We start from the raw sequence: 23,948 nt of genomic DNA on the forward strand, positions 1-23,948 counted from the left end.
CCATTCTGAAGGAGATCAGCCCTGAGATTTCTTTGGAAGGAATGATGCTAAAAGCTGAAACTCCAGTACTTTGGCCACCTCATGCGAAGAGTTGACTCATTGGAAAAGACTCTGATGCTGGGAGGGATTGGGGGCAGAAGGAGGAGGGGACGACAGAGGATGGGATGGCTGGATGGCATCACTGACTCGATGGACGTGAGTCTGAGTGAACTCTGGGACTTGGTGATGGACAGGGAGGCCTGGCGTGCTGCGATTCATGGGGTCGCAAAGAGTCGGACACGACTGAGCGACTGAACTGAACTGAACTGAATGTGATATATCTCATTCATAATTTTTTTATATGTCTCCACATCAAAATGCCTGGAAAATCTATACTATTGCCTGGAAAATCCCATAGACAGAGGAGCCTGGTAGGCTACAGTCCATAGGGTTTCTAAGACTCGGACACGACTGAGCGACTTCACTTCACTTCTCACATCAAAATGATATTTTTAGATAGCCAGAATTAATATGTTGGTAAAGTTCATTTTGGGCTCCCTAGGTGGTAAAGAATCCACCTGCCAAAGCAGGACATGCAAGAGACTTGGGTTTGCTCACTGATCGGGAAGACCCCCTGGAGCAGGAAATGACAGCCCACTCCAGTATTCTTGCCTGGAAAATCCCATGGACAGAGGACCCTGGTGGGCTACAGTCCATGGGGTCACAAACAGTCGTACATGATTTAGCGTGCATGCTTTTTAAAGTTCATTTCACCTGTTTCTTTTTACTTTTCAAAATATGGTTCTGTTCATCGCTCTCAGTCATGTCCGACTCTTTGCCACCCAGTGGATTGTAGCCCGCCAGGCTCCTCTATCCATGGAATTCTCCAGGCAAGAATACCAGAGTGAGTTGCCATTTCCTTCTCCAGTGGACCTTCCCAACCCAAGGACTGAAGCCAGATCTCCCACACTGCAGGTGGATTCTTAAATGTAGCTACTAAACAATTTTGATGGAGAAGGCAATGGCAACCCACTCCAGTACTCTTGCCTGGAAAATCCCATGGGCGGAGGAGCCTAGTAGGCTGCAGTCCATGGGGTCGCTAGGCGTCGGACACGACTGAGCGACTTCACTTTCACTTTTCACTTTCATGCATTGGAGAAGGAAATGGCAACCCACTCCAGTGTTCTTGCCTGGAGAATCCCAGGGAGGGGAGCCTGGTGGGCTGCCATCCATGGGGTCGCACAGAGTCGGACACGACTGAAGCGACTTAGCAGCAGCAGCAGTAGCAAACAATTTTGAATTGCCTACGTGGCTCTCTTTCTGGTCCTATGGGACAGCGATGGGAGCCAAGGAAGGTTCTAGAAGAAAGGTTCACCCTAAACAGGGCAAAGGAAGCAGAAGGTCTGTAAGAGAAACAAGAAACACAGTTCCGAAGGCCCCTATGTGTGAGTGGGGCTGGGGGTCTACCGTACAGGAGGAGTTAACCAGAAGGACCACAGGACATCTCTGCGAAAACAGGTTTAGGGTTTAAAACCGAAACAGACTGTGAAAAGTGGTTAAAGTTCATAATTGTGTCAATTTCCTCTGGTACCCAGAAACAGAAGAAGTGGGCGGGGAAGCTGGCCACAGACCTCAGCCCCAGGACACGTCTCTACCAGGGTCACCTCTGAAGTCAGCTGCTGTCCCCTACAGGCTGTCCCCCGCCAGCCGCACCCCGCAGCCCCTATCTGTGGACTGGGCTGGAGGAGACCCAGCTGGGAGAATACAGTCGCCTGGGGCTTCCAGGTACTTTATATCCATGCTGACCGTCAAAGACTCACTGTCCCTTCCTGTCTCAGGAAAGGCAGCCCCCGGAGCTTCCCGCGCCACTTATTATGAAAAATGAGTCATATTTAAAACACCACAAGGGCAGAAAGCATCTCGGGGGTGGGGGTGGGGGGTCCAGAAAGTCTAAAACAGCACAGTCGGCCACGATTGCAAGCAGAGTGCTTTGTAAGGGGAAAGGCTCCCTGGTGGCTCAAACGATAAAGACTCTGCCTGCGATGCAGGAGACCTGGGTTCAATCCCTGGGTCAGGAAGATCCCCTGGAGAAGGAAATGGCAACCCACTCCAGTATTCTTGCCTGGAAAATTCCATGGACAGAGGAGCCCGGTGGGTTACAGTCTATGGGGCAGCAAAGAGTTGGACATGACTGAGTGATTGCCTCTCTCCTCCGAAAGGGAAGAAACTCAGCCGGGAACTGTGAACTGTGCTGTTGAGGCAGAGCATGCAGGAGGGAGAAAGCTGGGGGGAGGCGGGGTTCTTTCCAAGACATCTCAAGGAAGGAAGCCCTGGGTTTCTGTTCTGGAAATGAACACCCACCCACCCTTGCCCCCTTTTATTAGCCGTCATCAGCTTCCTTGTAGTCACGTCCTATTTTCTGGAACTTTAGGACACTGTCTCTTGGGAACGCGGCTTTTGGATCAAATAGCCACATAAACACGCTCATAATTCTGAAAAGAACAAGAGCCAACAGCCTAGAATGGGTTATGTGTGTGTGTGTGTGTGTGTGTGGTTTTTTTTTTTTTTTTAAGAAAAAAACATAACCAGCTGCTTCAAAAGCTTTCTAAATAAATTCCACAGCCTGCTTTCTTCCCCAAGGCCCCAGGCCAGGAAATGCCACTTCAGTGAGTCCCCATTTTTTTTTGCCCCCCTCTCGCTATCCCCCATTTCTTTTTAATTTGATTTCCCCCAAGATCAGGAGGCCCACCGAGCCACCCACTTAACCACCCTTCCAGAATGGGTGGTTGTTCAACTGGCCTCCATCTGCTCCTCCTCTCCCCCACAATGTGAAACGCTTAAGGGCAGACGGACATTCGGACACAGACACATGGGGACACATGCAGACACCCTCCACTGCCACCAGAGAACACTTCATCGCTCCAGAGCACAATTCTGGAAATTCATGTGGGACAAACTGGAAACTACAGGAAAGCAACTCTGAGTTTAACAAAACAGCAAAGCCACAGTTCTGCCACAAAAAAAAGCACAGCCTTGAGAATCCTTTGGTTGCCCCCCGGGTGGCTTGGGTATAGGCCTCTGCAGAACTCAGGTTGCCATAGTTACGGGGAGCTTTGTGGGGGGAATAAAGGAACAAACAAGGGGGTCTCCCTCCTCCCTCCCCAGTTGTTTAACTTTGTTATTAAGCCCCTGAGAGTAGCTTTTCTCGACTGTCCATTTAAAAGGACACATTGAAGGGGACTCTCCACCCACCTTCCACCTGCCCCCACAGGAATCAGGGAAATGTTAAGGGCTGGAGATTTCTCTTCTCACCATCTCAGAATGACTCTTTTATTTAGCTCCTTCCAAATCCAGAGAGAGGCATTTCAAACTCATTTTTTAAACATGGAAAATGTGACTGGGGCTGGCCTCCCGGGCACGCGACCCATGTAGTCCCACGGGACCCTATGGGCACAAGGGCCTGCCAAGCTCAGTTGAATGCGGCCGCCATGCTGAAATTCCAAATACTTCTTGAACCAGGGGCCCTGCCTTTCCACGCTGCACTGGGGCCAAATGTTATGTAGCTGAATGCAACCACTGTGTATAAAAAAGAGGCATTTCTGAGGCACGAAGAGATGCATTCCTGGAGCAAGAAGAACCAGGCCTGACCTTGGAAATTGGCCCGTGACCAGCTGCACCAACCTGGCCCCCATTTTCTCATCCACAAATATGCCTATTGGAAGTCTGGGGTCCCTAACTGAAAACATCCCTTGTTCCAAGTCTCAGTGATTTGCTGGGTGGGTGAAAGTTACTCTCTTAAATGGTCAGGGAGGGTTATACCGCTATTTATTCCTGGGCCTACAGAAATGAGTCTGGGAGTAGCTCATTCATCGAACCCAGTTCAGAGCAGGACTTCCCAACCTTGCTTTCATTACAGCTGCCTCCGCTCTTTTCCTCTCCCCCTTCCTCAAGGGAAAAAAAAAAAAAATTATATTCAAATTCAATTAGTGAATTTGAATATAATTTAATTTCCACCTAACAAGAGAAATTAAATACTAAGAAATAAGACTTGGTTGGGCAGGGTTGAGTTTTGGAGGGCCACACATCACTGTGATATCTAAGATTTTTTTTGCCCCCTCTCCCCTCCCCTAAGAACTGATTTTTCCCCATGGGTCCTCACTGAGAACCCACTATTTGGAAAGAGGTGTTAATATTTGAGTATCCCCAATCACCCACATTTATTCATTGAGTCCTTCTGATATGTGACCCCTCTTTTCTTGGTGTCATAAATGCAATTGTCCGAACTCATTCCTTTTACCGACCAAGTCCTAGGGTCCTTGACATCTGCATGTTCTTTTCCAGGCAGGCCCAGCCCTCTTGCAACTTCAATCTCATGAGCCATGAGAAAGGGAGGTAGATGGAGTGAGGGGGGATCAGACTGGGGGACACTGCCTGCTGCTGTACAGGGGCCAAGCAGGGCTGGGCTAGCTGGCGTCCGCTTCCTCCTACACGGGTCACTCCTCTGGTCTTGAATCTGCTGGGTCCTCACCCCAGGAAGAAGGTAAAGGGTGCTCAGGGGTTGCAGATAAGCAGCCTTATTTTGACATCTTTGAATACAGAGGTCCTACTTGGCTGAGCAGTATCTACTACTCATACCCCAACCACCCCAGATTCACAACTGCATTAAGATGAACCGTAACGGTATCTTACTTTACTGCAAGGGGCCCTGTAATTCACACCCTTACCTGCCATCATCCCATCCCCACAACAGTAAGTCAGGAATGAAAAATTACAATACCATCAACCTGTTTTACAAATGAAAAAAACAGGTAACATACAAGGGAACTCCCATAGTTATCAACTGCTTTCTCAATGGAAACTCTACAAACCAGAAGCGAATGGCATGAAATATTTAAAGTGATGAAAGAAAATAAATTACAACCAAGAATACTCTACTCAGCAACTCTCGTTCAGAGTTGATGGAGAAATCAAAAGCTTTACAGACAAGCAAAAGTTAAGAGAGTTTAGCACCAACAAACCAGCTTTACAACAAAAACTAAAGGAACTTCTCTAGGCAAGCAACACAAGAGAAGGAAAAAACCTACAAAAAATAAACCCAAAACACTTAAGAAAATGGTAATAGGATCATACACGTCGATCATCACCTTAAATGTAAATGGATTAAATGCACCAACCAAAAGAGACTGGTGGGATGGATATAAAAACAAGACCCATATATACGCTGTCTAAAAGAGACCTACCGCAGACCTAGAGACGCTTACAGATGAAAAGTAAGAGGATGGGAGAAGGTATTCCATGCAAATGGAAATCAAAAGAAAGTTGGACCAGCAATACTCATTATCAGACAAAATAGACTTCAATACAAATGAAAAAACTGGGCACCCAGAGAGGCTGAGAATCTTGTCCAAAGTCACACAGACGAAACGGCAGGGTTGGGGTTAAAATCCATGCCCCCTTGGACTCTGGAGCTCTTTAAAACTCACCAAAATACCTCCCAGGCTGGGAGATCCAGACACAATCAGCAACTCATTTCACACAATTTACCCTTCAAAGAAATGTGAAAGGAAAATTAATTGAACCCAAGGTGACAGGTCACCTCTTTTTTTCTCTACCTCCCTCACACTTCTGAAGATTAATTTCTAGACTTTCACACCACATACCCAAGACAAGATTCTAAAATACACCTGCCCATTTATGGACTCCGGGGCTTCCCAGGTGGCGCAGTTGGTAAAGAATCCACCTGTCAATGCAGGAGACGCTGGAGACATGGGTTTGATTTTTGAGCGGGGAATATCTCCTGGAGGAAGAAATGGCAACCCACTCCAGTATTCTTGCCTGGAAAAGCCCCTGGACAGAAGAGCCTGGCGGGCTACAGTCTATAATGTCGCAAAGAGTCAGACATGACTTAAGTGACTGAACAACAGCAACAAATTAAGGACTCCCAACTAATTTTGTCACTGAGGACTTTCAATTCAAAATGATCTGCTTCTTTAATGATGATCAGGGGTCCAGGAGTCACTGATCAACTTACGGTAGATATCCACAGAGCAATTCCTGCTCTTTTTGGAGGAGCCAAGCAATGGGGATTCCCTGGTGGCTCAGCCGGTAAAGAATCCACCTGCAATGCAGGAGACCTGGGTTCAATCCCTGGGTTGGGAAGATCCCTGGAGAAGGGAACAGCTACCCACTCCAGTATTCTGGCCTGGAGAATTCCATGGACTGTATAGTCCATGGAGTCCCAAACAGTCAGATATGATTCAGCGATTTTCACTTTCACTTTCGGGCTTCCCCGGTGGCTCAGCAGTTAAGAATCTGCCTGCAATGCAGGAAACGCAGGTTCGATCCCTGGGTCAGGAATATCCTGTGGAGGAGGGAATGGAAACCCACTCGACTATTTTTGCCTGGAGAATCCCATGAACAGAGAAGCCTGGCGGGCTATGACCCATGGGGTCCCAAAGAGTTGGACATGACTGAAGAGACTTAGAGCAGCAGCAATGAAGAGGTGATCTCAGAATTCTGAGATGCCATATCTGTTTAATTTTTATTTTTTGGCTGTGCCATGCAGCATACGGGATCTTAGCTCCCCGGCCAGGGATCGAACCCACACCACCTACAGTGAGGGCACGGAGTCTTAACCACTGGGCCAGCAGGGAGGTCCTGTGAGATTCCACGTCTGTTTAAAAAACCGTGTGGAGATGGGATACCTCTACCGCCTGCTGCAGCTCCCAGGGAAGAAAGAGCAAACGCCACGTCATCTGAGTCTCAGATTGGGCTTTTTAATATCCCCTCTGTTGAAAGACAAGAGGAAAAAGCCCTCAAAATCCTGGAGAGAAGCCATGCCGACGGGCACAGCCATCTTCTCTCTTTGAGCTGTGATTAATGAATTGATCCTGAAACCTCAAGACGCAAGAATAAACTCCAAGTCACTTTCAGCACCAGATTTTTTTCCTAAAAATACTTGGCCTAAACAGAATTCCCCGAAACACCTCAGTGGAGCTCACTCAAGCTCTGGGAGTCAACTTACTCTGTCTGTGATTGTACAGGTGCTCAGTGAAGGGCATGGGGGCCCAGCCTGGCAGTGTTTGCCTGGAATCCTAAATTCAGAAGCAGGGGCTGGACTTTTAGGAAGCCTAGAGATGGTCAGCCGACCAGCTCGGTCACTGATAACGGCAGTTCCAAAACATCGCTGGGGTGAACCTCAAAAACATGACTTTGAGAGAAGTCAGACTCGAAATCATTGTGTGATTCCATCCATTTATACAAAATGTCCAGGATAGGTAAATCCAGACAGAAAACCAACTAGGGGTGCAGGGGTTGGGGGTGCAGGGTGAGGGTGCTGGGAGGGAACCGGTACAGGGTTTCTTTTGAGGGTGATGAAAATGTTCTGGAGCTGGGATGGTTGCACAGCGCTGTGAATGGACTGCATGCCGCTGAACTGTACACGTTCAGATGGTGAATTTTAATGTCTGGTGAACGTGAGGAACAACAACAACTTAAAAAAAAAAGAAAAGGCAGTGCTAGCAGAATTTCCTGGCAGCCCACTGGTTAGAATGTGGTGCTTCCAATGCAGGGAGCATGGGTTCCATCCCTGATCAGAGAACTAGGATCCCACAAGCCATGAAGCAAAAAACTAAAAAAAAAAGTGAAAAGAAAGAAAAGAGGCAGTGCTAGAAATCTCTACAGTCTCCATATTACAAGCCAAGGCCTGTAATTTAAGCTCCAATCCATTGGCCTTAGTTCAGCCATCCAGTGGCTCATTTACTTAAGAGAGACCACTGGGGTCTTTCAGAGAGCTGCCAATGTGCCCCCTAGTTAAGGTGACCAAAGGTCCTGGGTCGCCCAGGGGTTCTCAGGACACGCTGCACCGCTACTCCGCACCCTGCCCCTCTCACTTCACCTCCCACCACGGATGCAAATCTTTGACGTGTCTGCAGCCTTGCTTGGATGGCCCCAAACGAGCCCAGCTCTTTCCTCTTTGCCCCCTCTCACCCGCCTGCCGGTTTCCTTCCTTCCCCACAGGTCTGCAAATCCCTCTCACCCATCATATCCTTGCTCACCTGTCACCTCCTCCAAGAGGCAATCTCTGGCCTTCCCAGGGAAGAACTAATTCCTCCCAAACCTCTCTACACGGTGCAGAAATCAGTGGTGCATGGTCTGAAGCCAGATGGCCTGTGGTCAGTCGCTTTTGAGTTCCCTGGAGCATGACTTTGGTGCCTCAGTTTTCCCATCTGTGAAATGGGCATACTCACAGTTTCTTCCTCACGAGGCTCTTAGGAGGATTAAATGAATCCACTTGTGACAGGGACACAGGGCAATGAGAGACACGCATGCCCTTAGCAAGTGCTAGCTGTCATTACACATATTGCTCTGTTCTACTGGTCACAGGGATTGAAATTTATTAACATCTGCATCCCCAGCGCTCAGAACTAAGCTCAAAACATGATGGGTACTTCACAGGGTGACCCACTGTCCCAGTTCACCCAGGATGGAGCAGTTTCCCCGGATACAGGAGCTTTGGTACTTAAACTGGGAAAGTCCCAGGCAAACCAGAACAAGTTGGTCACCCCGATATTCCCACATATATTTGGAGATGATACCTATGCATAAGAAGGACACCAAAATCCATCTTGGATGGCATCCAGATTTGGAAGTAAACATAAATGGAAGGAACTTAACCTTAAGAGCTTCAACTTAGAATCTAACCAAAATAAAGCTTTTTAAATAGAAAGATGTTAAAAGATTCTGCTGCTGGGAGAGAGTGAAGGCAAAAGAAGGGGGCGGCAAAGGATGAGATGTTTAGATAGCATCGCTGACTCAACGGACATGCATTTGCACAAACTCCGAGAGATAGTGAAGGACGGGGAGCCTGGCAGGCTGCAGTCCACGGGGTTGCAAAGAGTCAGACAGGACTAGGCGACTGAACAACGATAGATAGGAAGATATCACTAACAACAGACCTCAGTAATAGATGGCCCTCACAGTTCAGTTCAAGGTAGCGTGATGGCCAGATCTGATCTGAGCATCAGCAAATATGCTCCAGAACTGGAATCGCTTAACTGGTCTGGAATCCTTTGTTTCCTCCAGAGTTCTTTGGAGAGAGTGATACTTCTTCTCAACAGGGCACCCTGCCATGTCAAGGCACAAGATCAAGATGTGGGCAGAAAGAACTTGAAAAGGGAAGCAAACACCAACAAGATAAAAACAGAAAGAAAAAAAAAAAAGCCACACCCTCCAAACTTCAAGATTAGTTGATTTTTTTCTCTTCAGTGTTAAGTTTCATCTTGGGGCTCTGGTGAAGGGGTGCACATGGATTCTGTCAACAACCACTCCCAGTTCTGGTTGGGATTTCAGAAGAGAGTGAGGAGGGGGTGCTTCCCTCAGCTCCACCATCCATCCAAGATCTGGACTCCGAACAGGCGCCTCGATACCACCAGCCCAAACTCAGTAATACCTGTCACTCCACATTCATCACCTGGTCCCTGGTGTGGCTCCGAAGCCACTTCATCAAACCCAGATGGTGCGTCATGCATTCTCCAGAAATGACAGTCTTTCATCATGGGTGTCAAGAAAATGCAGAGACTCTAATGACCTTCTACCCTGAGACACCATGAACGTCAGCAACTGCTGCTGACGTGCGTGGACAGGAAGAAGGGGGACAGAGTTCACTCTTCTGCAGGCACCTCCACCCTCAGTGCTTCAGAACCAGCAAGGATGGGAGGGGGGAGCTCGGCAGAAACTAGGGGCTTTAAGGAGCCTTGGGTGATTTTCTTCCTTCCCAACTCCAATCCTTTCTGGTGAAATGACCGACAGGCAAGCAGGGTTCAAAAACAAAGGAGACGGAGGACAGAGAGGTGATTCCTGATGCTGAGTAAATTCTCCCTGGGCAATTGCAGAAGACACACGGGCTTGATCGCCGACTCCAATCAGGACCTGACCTGGTGGAGAAGCGTTGCCACTGAGCTCAGAGACGTTGGAGGTGGGATGTGTGTGCCTGGTACCTGATACCGCCGTGTGTGGGGTTTTCAGAAACACCTGTGAGGGTCCTGTTATTTACAAGCGTGGCTGGGTACCACCCATCTCTAAGAGGTCAGAGGGACTGACGTGGACCACAGCCTGCATACCCAACAATGATCTGGGGAAAAGAGAAGACATGGAAGAATGTGAGCAGGTGCGGGCACATAGAGGGGAACAGAAAGGGCCCAAAGAAAGTTAAGACCATAGAATTTTTTTTTTTTTTGATGATAGGATTTTTAAGACAAGTCAAATATTTAAGAGCAAAAACCTGGAGGGCTTCTCTGGTGGCTCGGTGGTAAAGAATTCACCTACCAAATGCAGGAGACATGGGTTCGATCCCTGGTCCGGGAAGATCCCTCGAGTGGAACAACTAAACCCATGTGCTGCAACTTCTTAGCCTGTGTCTACAGCCCGGGAGCACAACTACTGAGCCCATGCCCCTAGAGTAGCCCCTGCTCCCCACAACTAGAGAAAAGCCCGAGTAGCAAACAAAGACCCAGCACAGCCAGAAAGAAAGAAAGAAAGAAGCATACAACCTCAGTTCAAAATGCAGCTCTTGTCACTTCTAGGCAGTCTGAATGTGTTTCATTTCTCCATGCCTCGGTCTCTTCATCAGGAAAATGGAATTATAATCGGACCCCCACCTTCACAGAGTTGCATGTGCTCAGAACACTGGGCACTTGCGTCATTACAAAAGCATTAGATTTAACTACTTACAGGGAGGCAGAATCAAGTCCAAGGAGGGGGAGGTCGCTTGCTCGCAGCGACACAGACCGGCAGAAGGCAGAACGCAGATCCCTTGACACCACACTCGCCCCTTCTCAGGCCACTACCTTCACGCCTTTACTTGTTTGTCCAAACCGCCTAGAGTTGGCTCCTCCCACCCTCACCCGCACTGGGGAGACAGAGTAACGCCCTCTAAAGTTGTCCACATCCTCATCACAGAAGGCTCATTCCTGGCAGCTCAGACGACAAAGAATCCACCTGCAATGCAGGAGACCTGGGTTCAGTCCCTGGGTCGGGAAGATCTCCTGGAGAAGGGAATGGCAACCCACTCCAGTATTTTTGCCTGGAAAATTCCATGGGCAGAGGAGCCTGGTGGGCTACAGTCCATGGGGTCCTAGAGTTGGACATGACTGAGCAACTCACACTTTCACTTTCAATTCCCAGAATATGTGGTTCTTTTTTTTTGTTAATACTTATTTTTATCTTTTAAAGATTTTTTTTTAAATGTCGACTTTTTTTTTTAAGTTTTTATTTACTTTGATACAATATGTTGTTCAGTCACTTAAGACATGTCCCACTCTTTGCAACCCCATGGACTGCAGCATGCCAGGCTTCCCTGACCTTCACCATCTCCCAGAGCTTGCTCAAACTCACGTCCATTGAGTTGGGGATGCCATCCAATATAGTTTCTTTTTTTTTTTTTTTTTTACAGTTTCTGTTTTATGTTTTGGGTTTTGGCCTGGAGACATGTGGGATCTTAGCTCCCCATCCAGGGATCAAACCTGCACCTCCTGAATTGAAAGACGAACTCTTAACCACAGGACGGTCAGGGAAGTTCCAGAACACGTTGCCTTAAATGGCAAAAGGGACTTTGCAGCTGTCATGAGGTTAAGGCCCTTGAGAGGAAGAGATGATTCAAGTGGCCCCAAGACAACCACAATGGTCCTTAGAAGATGGAGGCAGGAGGGCCTCAAAGATAGAAAAGGCCCTATTGGCTTTGAAATAGGCTCAGGGAGCCATGGACCAAGATACATAGGTGTTTGTTAGTTGGTTTTTCCAGTAGTCATGTGCGGATGTGAGAGGTGGACCATAAAGAAGAAGGCTGAAAACAGAAGAATTGATGCTTTTGAACACCAGTGCTGGAGGAGACTCTTGAGAGTCCCCTGGACAGAAGATCAAACCAGTCCATCCTAAAGGAAATCAGTCCTGAATATTCATTGGAAGGACTGATGCTGAAGCTGAAGCTCCAACACTCTGGCCACCTAATGTGAAGAGCTGACTCATTGGAAAAGACCCTGATGCTGGGAAAGATTGAGGGCAGGAGGAGAAGGGGACGAAAGAGGATGAGATGGTTGGATGGCATCACCAACTCAATGGACATACATTTGAGAAAATTCCGGGTAATAATGAAGGACAAGTGAGCCTGGTGTGCTGTAGTCCATGGGGTACCAAAGAGTCAGACACGACTGAGCGACTGAACAACAAAATAAAGAAGCTAGAAAGGGCCAGGAGATAGATTCTCTTTTGCCGAGAGCCTCCAGGAGAACAGCGCCTGGAGTCTCACCCAGTGACACCCATTGCGGACTCCTGACCTCCAGACTGTATGATAAGAAACATGTTATTTCAGCTACTAGGCTTGTAATCTCTTACAGTAGGCAGAGCAAACAAACCTGTCCACTCCTAGCTGGGTTGCCCAATTCCCACCAGCCCTGCGGACTCCCAAGGGGTCTCTCCCACTCCCACAGCAGTGCCCCCCAGCAGGGACCTGAGCCCCTCAACCTCCCACCCTAGCTCCCAGGCATCTGTCCGCCCACCCTCAGCTCAGCAGGAACTCTTCTCCGGGCTCAACCTCTACTTAAAGCCCACGAGAATGGCCACCCCACCACGCCCTGCCACATCCCAGGGACGCTGCTCCAGCAATGACCCCTTCTGCCAGCCCTGCCCTCTCAGCTGGCTCCTCTCCTGATCTCAGGCTTGCTTGTGCTTAGTCAGTCATGTCTGATTTTTTTGCGACCCCATGGACTGCAATCCACCAGGCTCCTCTGTCCACGGGGTTCTCCAGGCAAGAATATTGGAGTGGGTTGCCATGCCCTCCTCCAGGGGATCTTCCTGACCCAGGGATCGAATCCGTGTCTCCGGTGTCTCCTGCATTGGCAGGCAGGTTCTTTAACACAAGTACCACCTGGGAAGCCCCTCCTAATCTCTAAGCTTGTTCAAATTGTTCCTCATTAAAAGGTAAAAACAGGGCTTCCCTGGTAGCTCGGTGGTAAAGAATCCACCCGCCAATGCATGAGACACAGGTTCGATCCCTAAACCGGGGAGATCCCACATGCCATGGAGCAAATAAGTCCATGCGCCGCAACTACTGATCCTGTGCTCTAGAGCCCGGGAGCCACAACTGCTGAAGCCCGTGCACGCTGGATAAGAGCCTGGGCTCCTCAACAAGAGAAGCCACTGCAATGAGAAGCCCGCACACCACAGCTAGAGAGTAGCCCCCGCTCTCCGAAACTAGGCAAAGCCCAAGCAGCAACAAAGACCCGGCAGGGCCATAAATAAATAAATGTTTTAAATAAGAAAGGTAAAAATAAAAGCCCCCGCTACCCCAGCCTGCATCCTCAGCCCCTCTGCCTGCGAGCTTCTCTTCCACGTCCTCGGATTCACCCGGGACCACCAATCTCCTTCCACCCTCGGCCATGACCCCTCCAAGCCCACTTCCCATTTCCTGTCCTCGTCTCCCAAGGCTGCTGGCACCTTCTCTGGAAGGACTTCCTCACTAGCTTGGCCTTGCACCTCCATCTTCTTCCGGGTCAGCCCTTCCATGGAAGGACCCCAGGGACTTGGGGGTCTGCACACAACCCTGAGAGCCCCCTCAACTCCTCAAGCCCACATCTGCCATCTTCACCTTTAGCAAAGGGCAAACTGTTTGAACACAGAGCTGGCCTCTCCCCCAGGCCTGATAGGGAGGTAAACTGAGTCTCACACCGTGGAAGCACTACCAAAATGTAACACGCAGGAGTCCTTTAACCCAGAGATTCCTCCTCTAGGTATGTGCATCAGAGCTGACGCCATGCGTTGAGGCAGTGACAAATGCTGAGCACACAGAGGTAACCCACTGCCTTGTTGCTAGAAACCACCTAATTGTCCACCAGCAGAGAACTGGGTAGACCAGTTACGCTCCACCCACAGAGGGGAATGGCATGCGACCATCAGGACTGAACGAGGAACTTCATGTGTGGAAACACAGATATCCCTGCAATATTAACAGATCACTGCGTGAAAAAAAGCCCAAATGGTGTCTATCGTCTCAGGCCATCATTGGTGTACAAGGAAGAAGGATACACATTTCCTTATAAAACAGGCATGAAATGTCTCCAAATGGATACACAAGGAAGTAATACAGTAACCGGAAATTCTCGGGCAGTGCAGAGGTTAGGACTCAGCGCTTTCACCGAACCACCCAACCTAAAGGGGGGGTGGGGGGAGAAACAGATAACAGTGGCTGCCTGTAAAAGGAGGAGGGAGGTACACTGGGGAATGTAGCTGGATGAATGCTTTTCACTCTTAGACTCGGTCTTTTGTATACTAAGCCACAGCAATACTATATAGTTAAAAAATTAAGAAATTATTTAAGTTAAATATAATTATAACATAATAAATGTGTAGTTCTATGATCTATTCTCTATAATTTGTATTAATTATAACATACTTATAATTAAACGCTTTAAAATTAAATTAAATTTAAAATATAATAAACTTTTTTTTTTAATAGGGACAAAGAGCCTCTTCTGCAAACCCCGTATCTGCCCTTCCCAGGTTGGTCTCTCACATCCTCCCACTTCTGGGTGACATGACATCATCAGTCCTTGGTCCCATGACTGGTGTTTCATGCCCATCAGCTGGCCTTCGGCCCCTCCCTAAGGGTTCGCAGACAGATTTTCAAGTTACTGATTACTTCTCTTTGGTGAGAAGACATGCACACCACCGTTTCCTCTATCTCAGTCCCAAATCTGTACCAACATCCTATCGGCCACAGCAAAACTCTTCTCTTTGCGTTTTGCACTGTGGTCTATTTTTCATGCGGGAAGTTCTAAAAGCTGAGGACGGATGTGGGACTGTGGGCAGGGTTGCATGGGCCCTCCCTCACTGGCCTGAAGGAACCCATTTGAGGAGGAAAAGTGAATCAGTCTGGGAAGACATGGGAGCAGACACAAAGGGGAAACTGAGCCCAGATTCTAAGGCAAGCGGAAGGTCTGAGACAAGAGAAGGATGCGGGCAAGGGAAATAGGAGGTGGATGCAGAGGCAGGCACACCCGTGTTCCCTGGGGAAATGACAGAGGTTGGCCAGGAGGGTGGGGCCAGGTTATGGGAGCCTTTGTACCATCAAGAGTCCAGCCCTGGGACTTCCTGGCAGTCCCATGGTTAAGACTCCACGATTTCACTGCAGGGGGTGCGGGTTCAATCCGTGGTCAGGGAACTAAGATCCCCGCACGTTGCACAACCAAAATAAAACAAACAAAAAATAAGCCTGGTCCAGGCGAGGTGGGGACGGGGCCGAATCTTTCAGGGAGGGACCCCCGCCTCCCAAGCAGGTTCTGTTTCATTAACCAGCAGCCCAAAAGCGACTTGAAAAACCCCCTCCAAGTTTGCAACTCCTGCCAAGGATAATTCAGATTCTAAAAATAAGCCTCAAAACCTAGAATACCAGGAGAAAGCAGCCACAGCAAAAGCCACCCAACAAGTCCCCGTCAGTATAAACACACATCAAAGGCCCAAAGGCCCATCGCCAAGGGCTTCTCTCCCCAGATCACAGAATCAACACGACAAAAACTCTAGGCTTGTAACTCCTGGTGTTGCTGTAACTCCTGGTGTTGCTATCATCTGACCATCTGACCGAGGCCCTTTTTCACTATCCCTCCCCTGAAAGTCTCTTAATCATTTTCTAAAATGATCCCCTATTTCTCTCTGCCTCCTTAAGAGTCTGCAAAAAAAAAAAAAAAAGATAAGAAAACGCTCACCTCGGAGTCTTGTGGTTCTGTGACACCCCAGGCTGCACACAGCCCCCATCCCATCCCCCCATTGCTGTTTCAAGGCTTCTGAAGGCTTCCCGTGGGTAAGAACTCGATGTAAAGTAAGAGCTACTAGCTTCCTGGGAGCCTCCCATAAGGAAAGTCAACAAGCTGGGCATTTGTCTTGATGATAACTATCTGCGTTACTTGGGAGGCTCCTATTTGCTTATTTCCTTAATTTTGGCCATATTCCAGATGACTATGGGTTTTATAACTGTCATGTCTTTGAGAATTATAAAACTGTTTCCTTCAGCGAGATCAGGTGAAGACAGGGAAGTAAGCATTAACCTCCTGCAGTCTTTTCAGCCATCCCCTGGCCTATCTGTAACAATCCCAGCCCTGGATGATGTTCACCTCCCTCATCTGCCTTAATTGCTTCCTGTCTGCAAATTAGATTCTGTTTCCCTAACTGGCCCGCATCACACCCCTCTGGGGAAGGGCTGGGATCCTTGTTTCTCTGGATTCTCCCTCCACAGAGCTCTGGGGAAAGCGACGCACAGACCACCTCCTAGCCAGAGATTTCATGCGCATAGATGGCATATATAGCCCATACATGATGGGGCAATCTATGGCGTAAGCTCAAAGAGTGTAATGGCAGGGTGTAGTTTTTCCAGTTTGACATACAGCACTGTATAAGTTTGGGGGGCTTCCCAGGTGACTAAAGTGGTAAAGAATCCACCTGCCAACACAGGAGACGTGGGTTCAATCCCAGAGTTGGGAAGATCTCTGGAGAAGGAAATGGCCTCCCACCCTAGTACTCTTGCCTGGGAAATCCCAAAGACAGAGGAGCCTAGCGGGCTACAGTCCCTGGGGTCACAAAGAGTCGGACACCGACTTAGCAACTGAACAGCAATAACTGTGTAAGTTTTAGGTGTACAACATAATGATTTCCCTTACACATCATGAAATGATTACAAGTAGTTTACTGAACCGCCACCCTCTCGTAGTCTCAACACCAAAGAAAGAGAAAAAAATTCTTTGCATGAGAACTCTGATTTACTCTCTTATTAAGTTTCATGAATAATGTATAGTATGTTCATTATCTTTATTATGAATTTACATTCTGATTACTTACTTAGAAGTAGAAAACTAGAGAAGTATGTATTTTTTATGTTTTTTACTTTTTTAAACTTATTATTTTATACTGGAGTATAGCTGAGTAACAATATTGTGATAGTTTCAGGTGGACAGCAAAGGAATTCAGCCACCCAGATGCAGGTATCCATTCTTCCCCAAACTCCTCTGCCATCCAGGCTGCCACATAACATTGAGCAGAGGAGTATGTATTTTTTAAATACAGAAAAGACAAATTTCCTTAAAGAATTCCAAATGTGTAGAAGCACCCTCCCTCTAAGTGAAAGTGAAAGTGAAGTCTCTTCTGTCATGTCCAACTCTTTGTGACCCCTTGGGCTGTACCCTACCAGGCTCCTCTGTCCATGGGATTTTCCAGGCAAGAGTACTGGAGTGGGTTGCCATTTCCTTCTCCAGGGAATCTTCCTGTCTCAGGGATCAAACCCAGGTCTCCCGAATTGTAGATAGATGCCTTACCACCTGAGCCACCAGGGAAACCCAAGACCATAGGTTTGACTAGATGGACATTCGTCCATCTACTTTGTCAGCAAAGTAATGTCTCTGCTTTTTAATATGCTCCGCAAGGCATGTTGGATCTTAGCCCCCTGTGTGTTAGTTGTTCAGTCGTGTCCGACTTTTTGCAACCCCACGGACTGCAGCCCACCAGGCTCCTCTATCTATGGAATTTTCCAGGCAAGAGTACTAGAGTGGATTGCCATTCCCTTCTCCAGAGGATCTTCCCGACCCAGGGATCGAATCCTGGTCTCCTGCATTGCAGGCAGATTCTTTACCGTTTGAGCTACAGGGAAGTCTCTTCTCCCTCTAAGAAGTAGAGCTTAATCTTGACCCTTCCTCTCCTGAGTGAGGCCTTCTCTGATAGCTCAGTTGGTAAAGAATCTGCCTGCAATGCAGGAGACCTCGGTTCGATTCCTGTGTCTGGAAGATCCGCTGGAGAAGGGATAATCTACCCACTCCAGTATTCTTGGGCTTCCCTGGTGGCTCAGCTGGTAAGGAATCTGCCTGCAATGCAAGAGGCCTGGTTTCGATCCCTGCGGTGGGAAGATCCCCTGGAGGAAGGAAAGGCTAATGGTCTATGAAAAGAGGAAAAAGAGGAACTCTGCTACAGGGAAAGCTGGCAGCAGCGATGTTGGGTATCATGTTGTACCCCCGTGTGAAGTGAAGAGCCCTTCATCTCTGTGGCCTTCTCCCCCAAAATCGGTAACCCCAGTAGAATCACGAGACAAACATCAGACCAACCCAATGTGAGGGAAATTCTACAAAATCTTTCCCCATTACTGCTTAGAAACAGCCATGAAAAACAAGGAAAGATTGAGGAGACAGGAGGAGACTTGGTGATGGTGTGATTAAATGCAGCGTGGTACCCTGGATGGGGTCTGGGAACAGAAAAAGGGACATTAGCAGAAACGTCAAACAGTGTCTGGAGGGTGGGCGACAGTGAGGTGCCAGCGCTCGTTTCCTAGTTTCACACAAGTCCTGCGGTGATGATGTAAGATGTTCACAGATGAGGGAAGACGTTCACAGCGGGGAAACTAGGGGAGGGGCGGATGGAAAACTCCTTGCAATAACTGCTACTTTCTGGCAAATCTAAAATTAAACTATCAGATGGAGGTTTCCCTGGGGGTTCACTGGCTAAGACTCCTGAAGCAGAGGGCCCCAGGTCAGGGAACTATGACTCCCGAAGCAGAGGGCCCCAGGTCAGGGAACTAGATCCCGCACGCAATAACTAAGATCCCACACAGCCAAATAAATAAATATTAAAAAAAAAAAAAAAAAAAAAAAACAACCAAAAGCATACAAGTTCAGTTTTTAAAGACAAAACAGGGCTTCCGTGGTAATCCAGTGGTTAAGAATCTGAATGCCAATGCAAGGGACACAGGTTCAATACCTGGTCCGGGTAGATCCCACGTTCCTCAGGACAACTAAGTTCTTGCGCCACAACTGCAGAAACCTGCACGCCTGCCTGGAGCCCATGCTCCACAGCAAGAGAAGCTACCGCCATGAGAAGCCCACGTACGCAACTGAAGAGTAGCTCCCGCTCGCTGCAACTAGAGAAAAGTCTGCCCAGCAACGAAGACCCAGCGCAGCCAAAAACAAATAAATAAGTCTTTTTTTAATTTAAAAAAAAAAAAATCAAGCTGCCATTAAAAAGAAGTTTAAGGTTTAATTTACTTTTTTTTTTTTTTTTAAAGAAAGTTTTATTTCCCCTCAGGTATTTCGTTCCCCTCAGGTATTTCGGTTAAATGGGAAGGATTAAGTGGAGGCTGGGGTGATGATCAGGGTTTCTAGTATTTCTCTCTGACCGATTACTAGATAGGTACACAGGTAGATAGATAGATGATTACCAATTACCGGATAGATACACAGGTAGATAGGCAGACAGACAGACACACAGATACCCCCATTTTAAGTGAATAAGCCTTAAAGTTTAATGAATCTCCTCCCAGCATTTGCACACTGATGCCTGGCCACAAATAGGTGGCCACAGGTAGGTGATAAACTTCTAAAAATACATCCTCCTGATGTGTATAGAACAGTTTTCTGGATTTAGGTATTAGATCAACACACAAAAGGACAAGGCCTTCAGAGAGAAGATAAGGCAGCTTTTTCACCACCAACTTAATCCTCAGTTCTTTCAGGAAGAGAAAGGGGAAGATTATTCCATTCCATTCCCTGCCCCCACAGTCCAGGCCCCAGAAAAGAATACAGGCATTAGAGAATTGACCCCAGGGAAAAAGACATTCCTGTGCAAAAAAGAACGACACACACGCATGCAAATTGTCGGGCCTCCTAAGAAAATAGCCCAGTTTGTACACAAGGTGGAGAACCAGCGGAGGAGGTCAAAGAGAGCTGGTCTTTCACGGTCTCTGTAGAAAACTATTCTTTACAATCTATTAGGAGGAAGAATTTAGACAAAAAGGGAAACTGGGATCTCCAACTCTCTTCAGGAGAGGAAGTGAGAAATTACACTAAGGTTCTTAGGCCAACGAACCCAAATAAATTCAGTCTACCTCTGTTAAAAATACAGAAGCTCACAGGGAAAGATTTCAGAGACGTGTTTTCACATTCCATCTTCCGAATTCAGTTTCTTTCGCCAGGCAAAGATAAAGTGACCACAATCTGAGAGTCAGGTTCAAATATGGCTTAAGTACAAATTACAGTGATTTGTGGAATGGAAAATGCTTCCACTGGGGAGCTGAGCTGCGCCCCCAGAATCAAAGGGAAACAATTCCCCCCCTGGATTCCTGGTGAAACCACATCCCCAGTTTCCACATGAATGACGGTTTTTGATGAAACAGCACAATGAGAACATTAATAGGACTGCATCAGGAGACAAAATTATACGTACCCTGATTACAACTTCATAAAAAAACAGGCACCATGACAAGAAGCCGCCAAATAAGGAAAACTGATGCTAGCTGTTTCATTCACAGGCTGAGATTATACCAGATACTCTTCGTTATCTTTCATGCTTTCTGTAATATTGTTATTTTTTACATAACTTTAAAAAATACCAATGCAGCCTTTATGAATAATCTCCCTGGACTCAAGGATAGGGTGAGTCAATGCTAAGCTCTTACATTTACCCCAGGAACACTGTCAATTCTAAAACTCCACGAGAGGAAATTCCCTGGCAGTCCAGTGGTCAGGATTTCCTCCTTGCTTTCACTGCAGGGGGCATGGGTTAGATCTCCCAAAATAAATAAATTTTTTTTAAAAAGAAAAGAAAAAACCCCCATGAGCTAAATAGCTTAAATTCTTCACCATTATTTTCCCTGACGTTAACACCCACGAAGAAGAAATTCGGATCTTGGTGAATTAACTTCCTACCTACTAGGTAAACAGGGAATTGCCAATGAGACACCCGTGATATTTACTTTCTTCTGTCCAGGCCCTAAGTCTTATAAAAGTACACACAGTTCTTCTACAGAAATAATCTGCAGTCAAAAGACAACTTCACTGGCTACAAAAATGTTATCCCGACTGCCCTGAGCTCCAGTACAGGTGCAAACAGTAAGACGAAATTGTGAGGACCCAGGAAAGTACCACTTAGAGCTCAAATAACCCCGATAAGTAAACACCAGTTGGCCATGGTTGGGAGGCAAGGGGAACAGGCACCAAAGACAGGGACGTAGGTACTGAAGTACAGCAGAGTTAAGGAAGGCTATTTGCTTGGTGAGACGGACCACCTTGCCCAGGGAGCTATTTTCATTGCAGTAAAAGCACAAACACAGAAGACAAGTCACAGTGTCAAGACTCTAGGACTCCGAGTCATGGAACTCATTTTTTCCCACCATCACTGTAGCTGGGGTTGATTCCTTTTCAGTGGGAGAATTTTAAGTCCTTGATGAGCATGCTCCCGTTCTCAGAGTGGCACCATAGCACTGTCAGTCGTGTGTAAAAGCAAGGAAGCATGCCCTATCTCCTTGAAAATGAAGTTGGGCTGGAAATGCCTTCCAGTTCCTTTGCTCTCAGTGGCTTCCCTTTTACTGTCCTCAACTATGGGCTGGCCTGCACTTCCTCCAAAGCTTTGCTGAGCCTCTTCTGCTCATTTGGAATACATGTACCTTCTGTGATGTGTATTCTCAGGTCTCCGCTTTCCTATGAAATTTTCCTTCATAGCTCACTCCTTTCCATTTCTTTCAATCCTTCCTGAGTCAAGGGGATTGCTGAGCACTGACTATCCACCTGTGTTTTCTTCCACTTTCCACCTGCAGCATAAACCCCTCAGAACCTAGAGCCATTTCTTCTGTGTCCTTTACAAGGCTAGAATAGCATTTTATTTCCCCACAACCATCCAGTAAAAGCGACTAAAGGAACAAAGGAAAGTTTACTCACTAGAGACAGTGAAATGACTTCAATCTAGTATTTAGAGACTTAAGAAACTGATCCTCCATCTCAGATCAATCAATGAGTCACTTAATCCACAAAAACACTATAATGAGGATACTTTCACAAATGTGAATAAAAGCATCTATTATTCATGCCTTCAAGAAACAGGAAAGGGGGAAGATGGGCCCCTCCCATCGTAGATCTACAATAGATGTTTCTTAGAGAGTCTGGGGCACCTTTAAACCCCAGTGCAAGGACTGGTTGAGAGGTAAGCCAGGAGCAGCATGGGTATTATTCTACGCCAGGTAGAGCAAGTCACCTGCTTGCAGGCCTACGAATCCAACTTCGATAAAACCAAACACACTGGTAGAGTCCCAGATACCAGCTCATGCTGGACACGGTATCCAGGTGAGTCTCATTGTAAGAGTCAATCAGAGATGACTCCGGGGTGGGTGGGTAAGAAGATAAGGGAGGCAGTCAAGCACACACTAATGCAAACCACAACGTTCCTTAAAAGAGCCCCAGGGGAACTGCAGGGCCAACCAGCGTTCCAGACAATCCTTGAACCAGCACCAGCTCACCCAGCCAAGGGTTTACTCCCCTTGGGAAGACGGGTGGGCGAGTCTTATCCTGATGCACTAAGATGGGAAGGCCCTGTGCCTTCCAGAAACTGGATTTCCCAGCCACCAAAGCTCAGTCCGACATGCAATGACATCAGCCCCACTTATCGGAAGCACAAAAGCCAGAAAACTAATCAAAGACCAGCTGGCCTGATCCCTGGAATGCACAGCCGGTCCAGAATACCCCATTTCCCCATCACCTCCTGTCCTGACCTTGATGGAAGGGTTTCTGGCACAACAATGACCCCACTGCCCAGATCACAGTGACCTGGAAACCAAAGAGAAAGAGGCCACCTACCTAGCTGGGCGTGGAGGGCCAATGTCCACCTCGCCATCCTGTGCCACTGGCATGTATCTGGCAGCGGCAGTGGACGGGGTCCCGGCCCATCCCTGCGCTCACAGAGTGCCTACCTTACCCGCACCCCCCCCACACCCCCTCCCCGCGAGGGCTCTAGCCAGGGCCCTGGCTGACTTTGCTCTGTGTCCCGAATTTTCATCTCTCGTGGGCTCCCTAGACCCGCCGGTGTCCGCTGAGAGCGGTCCTGAATACTATGAGGAACCCCCTGGAGCCGGGGATGGCGGGGAAAAGCAGATATCGTGGACCCCAGAAGTCGAATTTCTGGGACCGGCGTCGGAAATCTGTTGGGCTTTTTTTGTTCGGTTGGTTGGTTTTGTTTCTAAATCGCCGGGCGATAAAGAGTATGGAAACTTCAACTTTGAGAGAGCAGCCACCAAGCGAGACAAGACTTCCTTGAAAAGCCTCGGGGTGTGCTCTCCCGGGGTGGAGGCCCCCGTGACCAACACGGGGCGCTCTTTCAGGTGGGGGCGGGATGACCCCACCGCGCGCGATCCGCGGGCGATCGGCTCACTTCGGGGAGCAGGAACTGGACCCAGCCTGGACTGCGGCGGGAACAAGCGCCAAGTGACTGGAAGCCCGGCCTCGCCGGCCCCGCGCGGAAGATCGCGGCGGGACTCCGACGCCCTCCAACCACCTCGAACCCCGGGGACCCGCCAGGATTCCGGGACACGGCCACCACTCCCGCGGAGTCCCGAGCGGGTGCTCGCGCCGCACCGACCCCGCTCTCCACCCACCACCAGCTCGAAGTTCCGCGGATCAGCACCCCGGTCGCTGCCTCCTCCCCGTCGGCGACCCCAGCCCGCGCCCCCGCCGCCAGCCAACGCGCACCTCACTCACCGCCGCGCGCGCCGCCAGTCGAGCCGGGAGGTCTGGGCAGACGGAGCTGGCGGGCGGACTGGCTGGAAGGCGGCCGGGAGGAGAGCCCGAAGGCGGGGGGCGGGGGCTGGACCGGCCGGGGCGGGGCGCTCCGGCTCCCGCTTCCGGCTAGTCCCCGCCTCTACGAGCCGCCGGGACCCGATCCTCCCCACTCGCCGGGGGCCGCCTCCCGCAAGCTAGAAACCCCACCAGGGACCTGCGACCCTCTGGCTTCTGCCCTTCCCCTCCACCGCTCCGATCTCCCGCTACCCTCGGAACACCCCCTTGACACTCCCAGACCCCGCTCACTCCCTGGAACCCCCCAGTTTCAGCCCAGACCCCACTCTCCCCATCCTGGTGGGGAGAATGTCTCCCCTTTCTGGTTCTGCTCCTGCTCGTGGATCCCCG

General features: G+C 48.7%; 1 protein-coding gene across 1 annotated transcript in view; it reads right to left on the reverse strand.

Annotated features, from left to right (window-relative positions):
* The window catches only part of LITAF (lipopolysaccharide induced TNF factor), a 36,281-nt gene extending 12,677 nt beyond the window's left edge, over positions 1-23,604 (reverse strand). The window contains exon 1 of the mRNA XM_061401142.1: positions 23,523-23,604. The gene's annotated coding sequence lies outside the window, so the exon portion shown is untranslated. The remainder of the gene's footprint in view (positions 1-23,522) is intronic.
* Positions 23,605-23,948: the final 344 nt, after the last annotated feature.

Source organism: Bos javanicus, chromosome 25 (genome assembly GCF_032452875.1).
Source record: "Bos javanicus breed banteng chromosome 25, ARS-OSU_banteng_1.0, whole genome shotgun sequence".
Taxonomy (NCBI): domain Eukaryota; kingdom Metazoa; phylum Chordata; class Mammalia; order Artiodactyla; family Bovidae; genus Bos; species Bos javanicus.